Source organism: Lissotriton helveticus, chromosome 2_1, assembly GCF_964261635.1.
Source record: "Lissotriton helveticus chromosome 2_1, aLisHel1.1, whole genome shotgun sequence".
Classification (NCBI taxonomy): domain Eukaryota; kingdom Metazoa; phylum Chordata; class Amphibia; order Caudata; family Salamandridae; genus Lissotriton; species Lissotriton helveticus.
Genome location: NC_136059.1, coordinates 1,507,795,604 through 1,507,814,323, shown reverse-complemented (window position 1 = coordinate 1,507,814,323; position 18,720 = coordinate 1,507,795,604). Strand labels below are relative to the sequence as shown.

Sequence of the window (18,720 nt, the reverse complement as noted above, 5' to 3'; positions counted from 1 at the left end):
GTGGCAGATAATGCATACCTAGTGGATAGCATTCGGGCATCCACGGTTAGATGCGTGAATACTCTGCGCGAAGAAATGGCTTGTCTATGTTAAGAATAACAAAAGAAAAATGTACACATGAATATGTATACATAATATACGGGAGAATGATGAGCGAGGGCAAATGCGTGCTTCTAGCAGGGTGCACACTGTGAAGATTGTAAAGGCTCACCCTGGTAAGATATTGGCGAGTCTGCCAATATATTTATTCGATCAACCCTGTTTCCGGGTTCAGGAGTGTCTTTAACACCGCTAATTTATATTTGAGCACACAAAATGTTGCATGTCTGTATTCGACGATGACTGCATGAGAAAAGAAGAAGGAAAACACCAACAGGCTGTTTTACAAAAGGACACAACTCTCTCGCCAAATCCAGGGAGAGTGAACAACGTATACATCATTTAAGTAAAAAGAAGAAAACGGAACGCACGGTGCATACCTATACACGAGTGCGTGAATAGCTGTACCGGGAGGGGACCCGACTGCAGGAGTAGCGCGTTCTGTGTGTAGGTATAGAACTCTTCACGGGTAGCGTTAGGTTCAATCTTTAAGAGAATCACATAAGAGGACTTTAATTTAGGGTCGTCTACATGTGCAAAGATCATGAAGATCAACCACAGAAACGGAGATATCTAGAGTGTTACCTCTTACCTGTTAGTCGAAGTCCCTCCTCCGTTGATTCCCGGTCGCCGTGTTCCAAGAACGGACACGTGACCGGAAGTCGGAGGGCTTTAAATAGTCTTCGTCAATCATTGCCTGGTATGCAATGATCATATCACATGTCCTACTGAGTCCGCCATCTTAGGTGTGTAAAAGGCGGTGGTTAGAAACCTCAAATCTAGTACAAAAGGGCGCACAGATTGGTATAAGGTTCATAAAGAAGGGTTTGTAGACGTAAGGGCATGCTGGGTTTGTGTTTCCAGGCAAGCAAAAGGGTAAAAAATTATTAAAAGGTATATAAAAAAATTTAATTAATTTTATATATATTTGGATAAAAGTGTGGAGAAGCGTGAACCAAGAAAGTAATAGTGGTTCACCTTAAATTACGCAACAAAGCTAACGTGAAGATCCTGACAGTGATCCCGTATGTCAGCGGTCCATTTTCAGAAAAGAAAACGAACTAAGTATTTCGGTCCGTTCAAGGATCTCAAACACGAGAGCTGGCCCTTTGAATTCCATAAGTACATGACGAAAATGAGTCCTTATGGGGAGTAATGAAACAACTGTAATGCGATACGAGAAAAGGGAGAAACAACCATTATAACCCAAAAGGTGGTCGTGAAAATTTGGTGACCTATTTTTTGAGCACCCTTAAATGACAGACACATAAATCATGCTGTGACTCGTGACATTCAAATTCATTGCTAAACAAACACGTCATTGTGTCTCTCAAACAAGTTACGTGTAATTCTAAGAGTTTGATGAGGCCTCAGTTAGGTATTTTTTCATAGATGTCAAAATTATTTTTACATATTTTTAAAACATAATTATGAAACACAAACAAAAGAAAAAAACAGCAGTTGAAGCCAAAATGAGTTCGTGTAGACATAATAACAACGAGAACGTTCATGCAGTACCCATTGAGTCAGACACATCACATCTTACTGACTATTGTAAAGTTTTCATATAGCAATGGTTAATGATCAGCAGCAACATTCTGTACAATCAGAGGGACGGTTAGTTCCCTAGGAAGAATTGAAGCTCCGGGTCATAGTTGAGCCCGTGTTCCACGCATTGCAAACGCATGATCCACGTGGCCTCCCTACGCCTCAGAGTCAGTTCTCTGTTTCCTCCCCTAATATTTGGGGGGATGACGTCAATCCCAAAGAAACGCACCTTTATTTCATCCTCCAAAGGTTGACAAGCTGCCACATGCAGCGCAACCGGATATTTGGGATCCCTTTTTTGGATAGCCCGTATGTGTTCCGCTAACCTCTCCTTAAGGGGTCTGATAGTACTGCCTACGTATATCAAGCCACACTGGCACTCAATAATATATACCACGTACCTGGTTATGCATGTGATGTTGTGTCTGATTGAATATGTACAACCATCATGGCCTCTGAATGTCTTGGTGCCATGTTTACACCACACACATAACGAGCAAAAACCACATTTGTAAAAACCCAGACTACGTGTAGTAAGCCAGTTTGTGGCCACGGTATTGTGTGGAACAGTAGGGCTAAGTTTGTTCTTCAGTGTACATCCTTTCTTATACGTAATGGCTGGTCTGTCAGGTAGCCATTCCTTTAATGTCGTGTCCTCCAATAACATTTTCCAATGTCTATTGAAACTCCTAGAGATTGTTGGATGTAAGGCATTAAACTCAGTAATGAGTCTAATTTTCTGGGGAGAGGAATCTTTATCGGTACGTTTCTTTAAACAATCTGGTCTCGAGGCACGGCGAACCCTTGTCTCTGTAGAGTCTAGAGTCCGGAGGGGATAGCCTCTGTTCAAAAATCTGCTTTTCATGTTGTTAAGACAGTCGTCAAATTCTCTTGGCTCGCTACAATTACGTTTGGCTCTTAAGTACTCACCATAAGGTATGGCCTGTATCTGGTGTGTAGGATGGGAGCTGCAGGCATGGAGAATTGAGTTGCAGGAAGTGGGTTTCCTATATAATTTGCTGTGGAGTTTATTGTCTTTTATGTAAAATTCTAAATCTAAGAATTCCATCTTGTCTTTGCTGAATTGCATAGTGAACTGAATGCCCCAAATGTTTCCATTAAGATAATTAAAGAAAGAATTCAAAGAATCTATTGTGCCAGACCACAGAAGGAAGCAATCATCAATGTAGCGTCCCCAAAATAGAATGGAGTCAATATGTTCGGCACCTTTAGAGCCCCAAATGAGATCAGATTCAAGGGCCCCCATGAATAGATTCGCAAAGGAGGGGGAAAATTTCGAGCCCATGGCTACCCCCTTTGTCTGTCTAAACCACTTGCGGTCAAAGATAAAGTCGTTGTTGTTTAGAATGATTTCCATCATTCGAAGTAACATCTTCGTGTGAGCCCACAGCGAAGCTGGACGGTTAGAGAGAATTCTCTCAATTGCCTGCATCCCTAGTTCTGGATTGATGCTGGTGTACAGAGACACCACATCCATTGTGACTATAATAGTTCCAGGTTGCCAGTCAATATCCGACATCATTTCCAAAATATGTTTCGAGTCCTGGATATAGGATGGTAAGTTCTTCACTAACGGACCTATAAAAAGGTCCACGTATTCCGCTAGTCTTTCTGTCGGACCCCCAATGCCTGAGACGATAGGTCTACCAGGCGGGAATGCTAGGTTTTTATGTACTTTCGGAAGGGTGTATAGCCAAGGATAGGTTGGTCTAAACACTTTCAGATACAAGTATTCGTCATCGTCCAAGAGGCCAGATTGTTTCCATTCAAGCAAAAGTTGATTGATTAGAATAGTAAGAGGACCTATAGGGTTCTGGGAAAGTGGTTCATAGCAAGAGGTGTCACTCAATTGCGTATAAATCTCATTATTGTAATCAGACAGATTCATCACAACAACATTGCCCCCCTTATCCGCCTCCCTAATGATAATGTCCGAATTATCACTAAGGATAGAGAGTGCAAGACGTTCGCCTTTTGTTAGGTTGTCCTTATATTTAAATTTGTCATTTAAGCTCTTCATATTCAATTTATCAATGTCTTCCAAAACACGTTTATGAAAATTGTCTATGACGTTTCCCCCAGAAAGAGTAGGGGTCCACCTGGATTTACTCTTAAGACCACTGGTCTGACTGTAGTCTGTTTCGATATCTAATTCTTCTAAAAGCCTCTCCATGTCATATGGACTCTCCTCCCTGTCTGTTAATGAAAGAAGCAGATGGGTTGCTTGAATATCTTTAATAGTCAACGTTTCTGTGTCACATACAGTAGGAGAAGGCCTAGAATCACCAGTAGCTTTAGATTTACAAGAAAAATACTTTTTCAATTTCAATTTGCGTATGAACTTGAAAATGTCAATTTTGCTCTGACAGACATCCCCAGTACTATATGGATTAAAGTTTAAACCCTTACCAAGTAGAGAAATCATGTCAGGTGTCAAAGGAAAGGATGAAAGGTTCATTACCTGGACAGTGTCATCAGGGTCAACTAGTTCTTCTGTGTGCCTGATCTGAGTTTTTTTCGATAATCTTCGTTTGAGGCTACGCCTGCCCCTGTGGGTTTTGGGTCTGTGGCGCCCCTGGTAAGTGTTGACCTGTTGCCCTTCCTGATACGTTCCATCTCTAAAAAAAAGGGCATATTAACTAGATCGGGGTTCTCTGATCTCTCATTCTCTGATTCTACCAATCCTACAGAATTGAGTGAGGACGTGCTCGAAGTTACTGAGCTGGCTGCAGTGGATCTGCCCATTTGGGAGCCCTGTCTAGGTTTGGGAATCAGTGAATCATATTTTTGATCATAAGTATAAAACCAGGGTTGATCGAATAAATATATTGGCAGACTCGCCAATATCTTACCAGGGTGAGCCTTTACAATCTTCACAGTGTGCACCCTGCTAGAAGCACGCATTTGCCCTCGCTCATCATTCTCCCGTATATTATGTATACATATTCATGTGTTCATTTTTCTTTTGTTATTCTTAACATAGACAAGCCATTTCTTCGCGCAGAGTATTCACGCATCTAACCGTGGATGCCCGAATGCTATCCACTAGGTATGCATTATCTGCCACTTTCCTTGGATACACATCACCTTTTCACAGCATGAGACTCCACTGGCATGCCTATTGCTTAGTTCGTTGATACACTCATACACCCTGACACCCCACAAACGCGGATTTCTAGTGAGCATGAGTTAACTATTCAATGCAACCTTATAGGAATTTTTGTACGATATTCACTAACATATAGAAACGCCACCTTTGAAATACAACTTTGACACTATTCACAATTCGCCACCGTTACCAGGAGGAGTTTGTGGTTGTGCATGGTTTAACTATCACGAAAACGACCACGAAGGCACTTAATATTCCGTCACTATCACCTCCATGCACATACATGTTATAAATCCATGTAACAATTGTAACCTACTGAAAGTTACTATACATTTGTTTTATTTACTTTCATCAGCCCTGAAGAGTCGTGTTGACTCCACTTTAACACGATGAAACACGTGTCGGCTGAGCTTGGATCCAATTAAAACATCATTGAAAAGGAATTTGAACAAACAGATCTGCTGCTTTCTTTCAATTGTATCAATACCAATTGTTGTTTTGTCTAAACTGTACACTGTTTTTTGTGGCTGCGAGAGCGTTGCTGTGTTACAGTTTGGGTAATCTTTGATTGTCTTAGAACGGTTTTGGGTTAATCCGTTCGCTCTTCACGCGCCACACTCAAAAACTCATTTCCACACACTTTCCAGCGTACACTTCAGGTAGAGCGCCTTTTTCTGAAATTTCTAAGAAACCCTTCTAGCCGTGATCTATATTTTTTCAGATTGGTTGCCTCCACGCTCTTTGTATATATCAGCTCAACTCTCTCCTTCCCCATTATGAATAGGGACAAGGTAGCAGCGGACCTTTTCGATAACCTTGCGAAAGGGATGCCCACACACCAGGCATCTGCCACTACGGGTCCTGCACCTGTGGAAGGTCTCAGGGATAAGTTTCTCAAACTGGAGAGGCTAAAAAAACAGGAGAACTCACGGTGGTGGGATGGAACCACCTTGAAGTACTACAGACGTATTAAACAAATTCCCAGAGGCTTACGTTCTCAGACGTTTCCCACCTATGATAATCTAGACATTGACCTCATGGTCAAGTGGGAAGAGTCTCTCAACCTCAATTCCATGAACCTTATGGACATACTAATAGAGAGTGCAGAACGAAAGTCTGCCAAACTATTATTAGAGATATCCACCTTGGAACAAGAAATTCAGGATCTTAATAAACCAGAATCCACCGTGAAAAATTACACCACTTTGGATGAAATTCTTCTAAGACATCAGGCAGACATCAAAACCAGGAAGGCTCGACAGATTAAAAGGGACGAGTCTGACTACAAGAATGGGAGGGTTTATACTTATGATCAAAAATATGATTCACTGATTCCCAAACCTAGACAGGGCTCCCAAATGGGCAGATCCACTGCAGCCAGCTCAGTAACTTCGAGCACGTCCTCACTCAATTCTGTAGGATTGGTAGAATCAGAGAATGAGAGATCAGAGAACCCCGATCTAGTTAATATGCCCTTTTTTTTAGAGATGGAACGTATCAGGAAGGGCAACAGGTCAACACTTACCAGGGGCGCCACAGACCCAAAACCCACAGGGGCAGGCGTAGCCTCAAACGAAGATTATCGAAAAAAACTCAGATCAGGCACACAGAAGAACTAGTTGACCCTGATGACACTGTCCAGGTAATGAACCTTTCATCCTTTCCTTTGACACCTGACATGATTTCTCTACTTGGTAAGGGTTTAAACTTTAATCCATATAGTACTGGGGATGTCTGTCAGAGCAAAATTGACATTTTCAAGTTCATACGCAAATTGAAATTGAAAAAGTATTTTTCTTGTAAATCTAAAGCTACTGGTGATTCTAGGCCTTCTCCTACTGTATGTGACACAGAAACGTTGACTATTAAAGATATTCAAGCAACCCATCTGCTTCTTTCATTAACAGACAGGGAGGAGAGTCCATATGACATGGAGAGGCTTTTAGAAGAATTAGATATCGAAACAGACTACAGTCAGACCAGTGGTCTTAAGAGTAAATCCAGGTGGACCCCTACTCTTTCTGGGGGAAACGTCATAGACAATTTTCATAAACGTGTTTTGGAAGACATTGATAAATTGAATATGAAGAGCTTAAATGACAAATTTAAATATAAGGACAACCTAACAAAAGGCGAACGTCTTGCACTCTCTATCCTTAGTGATAATTCGGACATTATCATTAGGGAGGCGGATAAGGGGGGCAATGTTGTTGTGATGAATCTGTCTGATTACAATAATGAGATTTATACGCAATTGAGTGACACCTCTTGCTATGAACCACTTTCCCAGAACCCTATAGGTCCTCTTACTATTCTAATCAATCAACTTTTGCTTGAATGGAAACAATCTGGCCTCTTGGACGATGACGAATACTTGTATCTGAAAGTGTTTAGACCAACCTATCCTTGGCTATACACCCTTCCGAAAGTACATAAAAACCTAGCATTCCCGCCTGGTAGACCTATCGTCTCAGGCATTGGGGGTCCGACAGAAAGACTAGCGGAATACGTGGACCTTTTTATAGGTCCGTTAGTGAAGAACTTACCATCCTATATCCAGGACTCGAAACATATTTTGGAAATGATGTCGGATATTGACTGGCAACCTGGAACTATTATAGTCACAATGGATGTGGTGTCTCTGTACACCAGCATCAATCCAGAACTAGGGATGCAGGCAATTGAGAGAATTCTCTCTAACCGTCCAGCTTCGCTGTGGGCTCACACGAAGATGTTACTTCGAATGATGGAAATCATTCTAAACAACAACGACTTTATCTTTGACCGCAAGTGGTTTAGACAGACAAAGGGGGTAGCCATGGGCTCGAAATTTTCCCCCTCCTTTGCGAATCTATTCATGGGGGCCCTTGAATCTGATCTCATTTGGGGCTCTAAAGGTGCCGAACATATTGACTCCATTCTATTTTGGGGACGCTACATTGATGATTGCTTCCTTCTGTGGTCTGGCACAATAGATTCTTTGAATTCTTTCTTTAATTATCTTAATGGAAACATTTGGGGCATTCAGTTCACTATGCAATTCAGCAAAGACAAGATGGAATTCTTAGATTTAGAATTTTACATAAAAGACAATAAACTCCACAGCAAATTATATAGGAAACCCACTTCCTGCAACTCAATTCTCCATGCCTGCAGCTCCCATCCTACACACCAGATACAGGCCATACCTTATGGTGAGTACTTAAGAGCCAAACGTAATTGTAGCGAGCCAAGAGAATTTGACGACTGTCTTAACAACATGAAAAGCAGATTTTTGAACAGAGGCTATCCCCTCCGGACTCTAGACTCTACAGAGACAAGGGTTCGCCGTGCCTCGAGACCAGATTGTTTAAAGAAACGTACCGATAAAGATTCCTCTCCCCAGAAAATTAGACTCATTACTGAGTTTAATGCCTTACATCCAACAATCTCTAGGAGTTTCAATAGACATTGGAAAATGTTATTGGAGGACACGACATTAAAGGAATGGCTACCTGACAGACCAGCCATTACGTATAAGAAAGGATGTACACTGAAGAACAAACTTAGCCCTACTGTTCCACACAATACCGTGGCCACAAACTGGCTTACTACACGTAGTCTGGGTTTTTACAAATGTGGTTTTTGCTCGTTATGTGTGTGGTGTAAACATGGCACCAAGACATTCAGAGGCCATGATGGTTGTACATATTCAATCAGACACAACATCACATGCATAACCAGGTACGTGGTATATATTATTGAGTGCCAGTGTGGCTTGATATACGTAGGCAGTACTATCAGACCCCTTAAGGAGAGGTTAGCGGAACACATACGGGCTATCCAAAAAAGGGATCCCAAATATCCGGTTGCGCTGCATGTGGCAGCTTGTCAACCTTTGGAGGATGAAATAAAGGTGCGTTTCTTTGGGATTGACGTCATCCCCCCAAATATTAGGGGAGGAAACAGAGAACTGACTCTGAGGCGTAGGGAGGCCACGTGGATCATGCGTTTGCAATGCGTGGAACACGGGCTCAACTATGACCCGGAGCTTCAATTCTTCCTAGGGAACTAACCGTCCCTCTGATTGTACAGAATGTTGCTGCTGATCATTAACCATTGCTATATGAAAACTTTACAATAGTCAGTAAGATGTGATGTGTCTGACTCAATGGGTACTGCATGAACGTTCTCGTTGTTATTATGTCTACACGAACTCATTTTGGCTTCAACTGCTGTTTTTTTCTTTTGATTGTGTTTCATAATTATGTTTTAAAAATATGTAAAAATAATTTTGACATCTATGAAAAAATACCTAACTGAGGCCTCATCAAACTCTTAGAATTACACGTAACTTGTTTGAGAGACACAATGACGTGTTTGTTTAGCAATGAATTTGAATGTCACGAGTCACAGCATGATTTATGTGTCTGTCATTTAAGGGTGCTCAAAAAATAGGTCACCAAATTTTCACGACCACCTTTTGGGTTATAATGGTTGTTTCTCCCTTTTCTCGTATCGCATTACAGTTGTTTCATTACTCCCCATAAGGACTCATTTTCGTCATGTACTTATGGAATTCAAAGGGCCAGCTCTCGTGTTTGAGATCCTTGAACGGACCGAAATACTTAGTTCGTTTTCTTTTCTGAAAATGGACCGCTGACATACGGGATCACTGTCAGGATCTTCACGTTAGCTTTGTTGCGTAATTTAAGGTGAACCACTATTACTTTCTTGGTTCACGCTTCTCCACACTTTTATCCAAATATATATAAAATTAATTAAATTTTTTTATATACCTTTTAATAATTTTTTACCCTTTTGCTTGCCTGGAAACACAAACCCAGCATGCCCTTACGTCTACAAACCCTTCTTTATGAACCTTATACCAATCTGTGCGCCCTTTTGTACTAGATTTGAGGTTTCTAACCACCGCCTTTTACACACCTAAGATGGCGGACTCAGTAGGACATGTGATATGATCATTGCATACCAGGCAATGATTGACGAAGACTATTTAAAGCCCTCCGACTTCCGGTCACGTGTCCGTTCTTGGAACACGGCGACCGGGAATCAACGGAGGAGGGACTTCGACTAACAGGTAAGAGGTAACACTCTAGATATCTCCGTTTCTGTGGTTGATCTTCATGATCTTTGCACATGTAGACGACCCTAAATTAAAGTCCTCTTATGTGATTCTCTTAAAGATTGAACCTAACGCTACCCGTGAAGAGTTCTATACCTACACACAGAACGCGCTACTCCTGCAGTCGGGTCCCCTCCCGGTACAGCTATTCACGCACTCGTGTATAGGTATGCACCGTGCGTTCCGTTTTCTTCTTTTTACTTAAATGATGTATACGTTGTTCACTCTCCCTGGATTTGGCGAGAGAGTTGTGTCCTTTTGTAAAACAGCCTGTTGGTGTTTTCCTTCTTCTTTTCTCATGCAGTCATCGTCGAATACAGACATGCAACATTTTGTGTGCTCAAATATAAATTAGCGGTGTTAAAGACACTCCTGAACCCGGAACCAGGGTTGATCGAATAAATATATTGGCAGACTCGCCAATATCTTACCAGGGTGAGCCTTTACAATCTTCACAGTGTGCACCCTGCTAGAAGCACGCATTTGCCCTCGCTCATCATTCTCCCGTATATTATGTATACATATTCATGTGTACATTTTTCTTTTGTTATTCTTAACATAGACAAGCCATTTCTTCGCGCAGAGTATTCACGCATCTAACCGTGGATGCCCGAATGCTATCCACTAGGTATGCATTATCTGCCACTTTCCTTGGATACACATCACCTTTTCACAGCATGAGACTCCACTGGCATGCCTATTGCTTAGTTCGTTGATACACTCATACACCCTGACACCCCACAAACGCGGATTTCTAGTGAGCATGAGTTAACTATTCAATGCAACCTTATAGGAATTTTTGTACGATATTCACTAACATATAGAAACGCCACCTTTGAAATACAACTTTGACACTATTCACAATTCGCCACCGTTACCAGGAGGAGTTTGTGGTTGTGCATGGTTTAACTATCACGAAAACGACCACGAAGGCACTTAATATTCCGTCACTATCACCTCCATGCACATACATGTTATAAATCCATGTAACAATTGTAACCTACTGAAAGTTACTATACATTTGTTTTATTTACTTTCATCAGCCCTGAAGAGTCGTGTTGACTCCACTTTAACACGATGAAACACGTGTCGGCTGAGCTTGGATCCAATTAAAACATCATTGAAAAGGAATTTGAACAAACAGATCTGCTGCTTTCTTTCAATTGTATCAATACCAATTGTTGTTTTGTCTAAACTGTACACTGTTTTTTGTGGCTGCGAGAGCGTTGCTGTGTTACAAGATAAACTGCACTTCAATAATGATGTCGAAATTAAGTTAGTACCTCTTTGATCGTTTTACTGCAAAATTGTGAAAATTATGAGACTCTAGTTCAGAACAGTTTGAATTTAGCTGTAGGACAAGGCAACCCAAGAAGTGCCAGTGCAAAGTGTTGGAAGTAACTGTGGCCAAGCATCTACTGTAAACAGAGGCCACGTTGTCAGTAAACTTGGGAAAATATGTAGCCTGGCCCAACTTTAAAAGTGTTGCAGTCACTGGGTGTAGACTTTATGTCAAATAGAAATTCCCTTTGGGCACATTAATGTAGAGACACCAACTAATGCAAACAGAATAGACATCAATTATTCAGACATAAAGAATCAAAGGCAGCCCAGCCTCCCTCCCACAAGCTTCTCAGCGTGCGCTCTGCATTTCTCCTCCCAGTGCATTTCTCATCCCCTAATTATTCACGGCCGGCCGGCCGTACTTTCAGTTTCAAGGCCGCCAGGCCATGTCTCCTTTTATGCTTCTGATGCTGACACATCAGTTGCATCATCGCGTCTCATTTAAAAAATGTTTTAGCATGTTGTACAGCATCTAGCTCCTGTATGACGTGGTACATGTAACATGGCCTTCTGGCAATGGTGGCAGCATTGCTTGTTTATTTAGCCTGTCGCTTTGCCGTCTCACACAAACACACACACAGCCTTTCCCTGTACCTCCCTTTATAGCCTTAGGAAATGGATTGGATGAATTCATGTATTTGATTTGTTCCTTTTGATATATTTTCTGTGTTCCCAAGTTTTATATATTTTTAATCTGTTTCTTTTTAATTGTTTTTAAATGTATAAATAAACTGTGCATACTGAACGGATCTATTTTTACATAATTTTGTTACTTAATGCATTGCTCCTAGTCTTTATGTCTGAATAATTGATGTCTATTCTGTTTGCATTAGTTGGTGTCTCTACATTAATGTGCCCAAAGGGAATTTCTATTTGACATAAAGTTTATTGTTGGTACCCTATCCCTTTGGTATTGGGTCCCTCTCTCTTTTATTAGAGAGTCACTGGGTGTAGGCCATTAAAACAAGCATGAATGAAAATAGAGATTACGCAGAGAAAAATGAAAATAAAGGGGTATCTTTAGTAGTAGGAGGAGGGGACTCTAGAATGAGAGAAAATATTTTGCAAAAAAAGTTTAAAAGGTAAATGGAGAGGGTCGGTTTAAATAAAAAGGGCTGTAGGAATCCTCTCGGGTAAATTAAACATGAAAACGTACTCTGCATTTTAAATAACATGCATTTGTAACACACGGACAGAGGGAGAGAGGACGTGAGAGCAAAGCAAATGGGCAGCCTGTGAAATTGTATGGCCCGATGAAGGAGATTAGGTATGCGTGGTGTGGGGATGTTATGAGGGCTGGAAGGAAGGGGCCCCAGAAGAGAGACTCCGGATGCGAGGGGCTGCATGTTTTTTTAGGTAAATGTGCGCTGATGCATTTGGAGCATATTTAGTAAAGTGGGCGGTCAAAGGGAAGAGATGAAAAAAGTGTATCTTAACAAAACTGACTCCAAGATGGAAGGCTAGTTCCGCCGCCAGTTGTGAATAAGTGCAGCGAAGACTTGGGGGTGAGAGACAGAGGCATTTTTTTAAGTAGCAGGCAGAAGCAGGGATGCCAGGAAGCAAACAGGGAAAGGCTGTGTGTGTGTTTGTGTGAGACGGCAAAGCGACAGGCTAAATAAACAAGCAATGCTTCCACCATTGCCAGAAGGCCATGTTACATGTACCACGTCATACAGGAGCTAGATGCTGTACAACATGCTAAAACATTTTTTAAATGAGAAGCGATGATGCAACTGATGTGTCAGCATCAGAAGCATAAAAGGAGACATGGCCTGGCGGCCGTGAAACTGAAAGTACGGCCGGCCGGCCGTGAATAATTAGGGGATGAGAAATGCGCTGGGAGGAGAAATGCAGAGCGCACGCTGAGAAGCTTGTGGGAGGGAGGCTGGGCTGCCTTTGATTTTTTTTTTTGTAAAACAATTTTTATTGCAGGGTTATGTACAATATACAGAGCCACAATTAGTATCACATAATACAGAGTTGCTGTTCATTGAATGCTTTCCAGATGTGTTGGACACAGCCATTCCTGGGCTGCCTTTGATGTGGTAATGCGAGGCAGGCAGGCAGGCGGCTTCTGGCATTGTGCACGCGCTTTTTAGGGCTTGCGCTTGCGCAATGACCTAAAAAGCGCACATGCACTGCATGGAATCGCCAGTGGTTAAACTCTGGATAAGCCACTAAGGAGCTTCGCCAGCTATGCGCAAGCGCATCAGCAGGCGAGCCCTAAAAAGGGTGTGAAATCGGTAGATGCATGATGACTGTTGTTATACGCCATCTCCGTCAACCAAACCAACTCATCCCATTCCTTCAAGGATTGTAAAGCCTGGCATCTAATATACTGCTCGAAACACTGATTGACTCTTTCCGTCGGGCCATCTGTCTGAGGATGATGACTAGATGAGAGTCTTACATCTACTGACAAAAGAGTACATAAGCCCTGCCAGAATCGGGATACAAATTGGGTACCCCAATCTGTGATGAGCACTGAAGGGAGGCCATGTAATCTAACCACCTGTTTCAAAAATACAGAAGCTAAGGTCTTCACAGTAGGGAGTCCTGCCAGGGGTATAAAATGAGCCAATTTGGAGAATGGATCCACTACAACCAGCAGAGTATTATGCCCCTTAACTGTGAGTGGCAACTCCACAATGAAGTCTAAGGACACGGTATGCCAAGGACTCGGGGGTGTTGGTAGTGGATGTAACAATCCTATGGGGTTCTGATGGGAGACCTTACTCTGTGCACAGATGTAACAAGTCTGTATGTGCCTCTTTGTGTCCTTACCCATCCCTGGCCACCAAAAATACCTCTTCAAGGTTTCAATAGTCTTCTTGTAACCCGGATGTCCCGCTAATGGATGGGAATGACATCAGTTAAGAGCCTGACCATGTAATACCGCAGAGGGGAGAACTAATCCACACTCCACATAGTAGAATCCTCCCACCTTGATAGCTTCATGTGTCTGAGTAATTTCTTTCATTGTCTCTGACTCTTGTTCCCTCCTCACCTTGTCTAGGAAATCCTCTTCTGAACTGACCCCCCGATTAACCTTTCTGGGGCGATAATGGGAGGAGGTGTACTACCTTCTTCGACAGGATTATAGCCTAAGCGGGATAAGGCATCGGCCTTGCCATTCTTTTGCCCTGCTCGGTATATGATCACAAAATCAAATTCGCTGAAAAATTGGGTCCACCTTAGCTGTCGCATGGATAGTGCCCTAGCAGACTTCAAAAATTGAAGATTGCGGTGATCTGTTAACACGGTCACCGTGTGGTTAGCGCCTAACAGATATTGCCTCCATTCTTCAAAGGCTTACTTGATGGGCAATAATTCCTTATCTCCGGTGCAGTAGTTCATTTCAGCTGGGTTCGGCTTCCGTGAGAAAAAAGCCACCGGATGATAAATACCGGTCTCAGGGTCAGTTTGAGAAAGGACACCTCCAACAGCCATTTCAGAAGAGTCTGACTTCACCAGAAACGGATATGTTGGATTGGGATGACGCAAAATGGGGGCTTGCGTGAAGGCAGCCTTCAATGTAGCAAAAGCTGAAACAGCGGCTGAGGACCATTGGAAAGGGACTCCCTTCTTTAGCAGAGCTGTGATAGGCACCACCACTTTTGAAAAACCATCAATAAAATGGCGATAGAAGTTAGCAAAGCCCAAAAGGCTTTGAACCTCCTTTACGCAGCGTGGCGTGGGCCATTGATGGATAGTCTATACCTTTTGTGGGTCCATACGTAATCCTGTGGATGATACAAGAAAACCTAGAAAGGCAACTTCAGGAACATGGAACAAGCATTTTTCAAGCTTACAATACAGGTTGTTTTCCTTTAATCTTTCTAGAACTGTCCGAACATGTCTTTTATGCTCAGCTACAGACGAAGAAAAGATGAGCAAATCGTTGATGTAGGCGATAACATACTCATCTAGCACATCCCTTAAGACCTCATTAATAAAAAACTGAAAAGCCGCAGGGGCATTGCAAAGCCCAAAAGGCATTACTAGATACTGATATAGTCCGAACTTGGTACAGAAGGCCGTCTTCCATTCATCCCCCTCCTTGACTCTCACCAGATGGTATGCCCCTCTAAGGTCTAGCTTGGTGAAGATGGTAGATTTCTTTATTCTGTCAAGGAGAAAGGAAATCAGGGGAAGAGGGTACCTGTTCTTAATAGTAATGCTGTTCAATGCTCTATAATCAATACTGCATCTCAAACCACCCTCCCTCTTCGGGATGAAGAAAAGAGACGATGAGGCAGGGGAACGAGAAGGTTGAAAAAAAACTATTTCGAGCATGTTATCAAGGTATTCTCGCAAATACAGGTTCTCCTTTTCAGTGAGGGAATATACTCTGCTGCACGGTATCTTAGCCCCTGCTTGGAGATCTATTCGGCAGTCATATAGCCTATGAGGTGGAAGGCTAGTTGCTTGTGCCTCATCAAAAATATCTTGTAAATCAGAATATTCCAAAGTCAGAACAGAGATACTGGAAGAAGCAAGCGTGTTATCTGCCTTTAACCCTCCCATATGTTTCTTACAGACTTCTGAACTAAACTCTAGAGTGGCCTTAACCCAATCATCCTGTGGATTATGGGTGCGAAGCCAGGGTAAGCCCAGCAACACAGGGAACTGCTGTTAGGGGTGCTACTGGTCGTCTTACTTAATCCAGTGTGATTTAAGTTCTGTTCATGTATAAATTAAAATATCAGTTCAATTTTTTGTTAGTATAAAACACAGGGGTTGTTTAATGTATATAACTTTCTATTTTTAGTCAATGTAATTTGCTGTTTAAGAAATTGCATTTAACAATGCTTGTTGATTTTTAGTCCTTGTGTTAAGACACTACGCAGGGGGAAAAATCTACCCTCATCATAAATATTTCCTCCTGTGAACTACCAAAAAAGCAAATTATGACTTTGAACAAAGGCATGTCCTTTGTTCCTACCACCGATACTACATCATTGGAAACTAAGGTGGCATTTTTCAAATTTATGCGCAAACTTAGATTGTGTCATTATTTTAAGAATGTCATGGAATGTCAGCATAATCCAGATCAATCATTGGAAGAGTCAAAATTTAAACCAAAAAGTAAATATATGGCTCCAACATCCCAGAAGATTCTTGATTATTTTGAGGACACAGTTAAAAAAGATCTGTCTAAGATTAGGTACAGATCAATGAAACAAAAAAACTTTACGGTCCATGATTACCACACGGTACAATCCATCACGCAACAGTCTCATCTCACCCTCAAACCAGCAGATAAGGGTGGTGCCTTGGTTATTATGGATACAGAATACTACAACAGAAAAGTCAATGAACATGTGCAAGATCTAAATACCTACTCACCACTTGAAAGTGATCCTACCGTCTTTCTTCAAAAAGCTCTAGCTGGATTACTTCATGAATCTTGTCAAGAGGGGATTATCACTGAGTCACAACAAATGTTTCTTACCACACAAAATCCACGAAGACCATCTCTTTACATGACACCCAAGATACATAAACATCCCACAGACCCACCCTTTCGACCAATTGTGTCTGGGTGCAGTTCTATTTTTGATCCTATTGGGAGACACTTGGATCATTTCCTTCAACAATTCGTGCAATCGTGGTGCTCGTACATTAAGGATACAACGCATTTTTTTACTAAACTGGAATCCATTCAAGAATATTGGCACAAAGATTGGATATTATGTACGATTGACGTGGCAGCGTTATATACATCCATTAGTCATCACCAAGGGATGGAAGCAGTTGAATGGGCTTTATTGCAAATGAACCTTCCCCAAGCAAAAAGTATATTCATTCTAAAATTGTTACATTTCTGTCTACACAATAGTTACTTCCGGTGGCAAGAGCAAATCTTTGGACAGATGACAGGTACCAGCATGGGATTTTCAGGGGCCCCAGCCTACGCTAATATTTTTATGTCTCTTTTTGAGCATGAGCATATTTTGGGGAAACAGCAATGGTATGAAGGTCTGGTCATTTATGGTCGATATATTGATGATATCTTCCTGGTATGGTCTAAAACAAAGTTAGAACTTGAACAACTTATTTCAGATCTTAACACGAAGAATCCTAGAATCCAGTTTACCCATTCTATCAGTTCAACCTCTGTACATTACCTGGATGTCCTCGTCACTAATGATCATATTAACAAAAAACTTATGACTGACATTCATACCAAACCCACCGACAGGAATAACACATTGATGCTTACCAGCTTTCATCCCAGAAGCCTGATCACTAATCTGCCATACTCTCACCTTCTGAGAATTAAAAGAATTTGTGCAACACAGACATTATTTGAGAAGCAGATACAGATTCAGTGTAAGAAATTTGAACAACGGGGGTATCCCACTGAAATCTTAAATCAAAGCATTGACAGACTTGCGATAATTGATTGACAAACATTGCTGACCCCCGGCAATAGAGCTTCTAAAAGCACATTTACATTTGTGTCTAAATATTCAACATCTTCCAGACAAATTAAACAGAGCATTTTAAGGAAATGGGAACTACTCCAAAACGAGAGTGAATTTAATGGTATATTTCAGGAGAAACCCATATTTGCCTACACTAGGGGACGTAATTTGATGGACATATTACGATCACCAAAGGGTTCACAAATTTCACCTGAATATAAAGGCCCAATGAAATGCAAAAATTGCGTACATTGCAATAACATTATTATCGGTAATATTGTTACTCACCCGATGACAGGCAAAAATATCAATCTTAAGCACACATCAGACTGCAATAGCACCAACCTAGTTTACTGTTTGAAATGCCCGTGCGGTAAATTGTACGTGGGAAAAACAGAACGTAAACTAAAAATAAGACTCACAGAGCACAAGAGTAACATCAGGGCCAAGCAGAAAAGTACCCCCCTAGCCACTCATTGGGATGAGAATTACCACAACATATCACAATTACGTGCACAGATTTTAGAAATAGTACCCAAGAAAGATGGTCAAGATAACTCCGCCAGATTATTGCAGCGTGAAACATACTGGATACATTTTTTGTGCACAGGAATCCCCAATGGTCTTAATGATCGGATAGACTTGGGATGTTTTTTATAAACACAATGTTAAGTCTGTCTGTATAGATGGCATACATAGTTGTTGAAAGTTCATCCTTTTTATACCACTATGATGTATCGTTACATATTGTTTACATTTTATCAGTTACTGTTTTTATTTATTTTCTCAATCGTCAATTTCATGAAAATAGGGTTATAGGAGAGTCACCTGATTAAGGTTTCTACATTCATGGCACATGTTGACCTTCCTAGGTATGAATAACTGAGATGGTATTGGTATACAATATAGATAAGTGAAAAATTATGTACAGAGTGTATGTCTGTTTGTAAATATGTGAGCGAACACAGTGTATCATGCTTTGTGTTAACCACTGAGACATAGGGTCGTGAAGGGTATGTTGCTAACATGTTATTAACCACTTC

The 18,720-nt window shown here is 41.4% G+C and overlaps 2 long non-coding RNA genes across 2 annotated transcripts; one reads left to right on the top strand and one right to left on the bottom strand.

Annotated features, from left to right (window-relative positions):
- Nucleotides 1–224: 224 nt before the first annotated feature.
- On the bottom strand, nt 225–748 carry LOC144819824 (uncharacterized). Its single transcript, XR_013607587.1, has 3 exons — nt 692–748; nt 480–585; nt 225–342 (listed from the first exon to the last, which is right to left on the bottom strand). It is a non-coding gene; the product is annotated as an uncharacterized LOC144819824 (long non-coding RNA).
- Nucleotides 749–9,800: 9,052 nt separating this feature from the next.
- Nucleotides 9,801–10,333, top strand: LOC144819823 (uncharacterized). Its single transcript, XR_013607586.1, has 3 exons — nt 9,801–9,857; nt 9,964–10,069; nt 10,207–10,333. It is a non-coding gene; the product is annotated as an uncharacterized LOC144819823 (long non-coding RNA).
- Nucleotides 10,334–18,720: the final 8,387 nt, after the last annotated feature.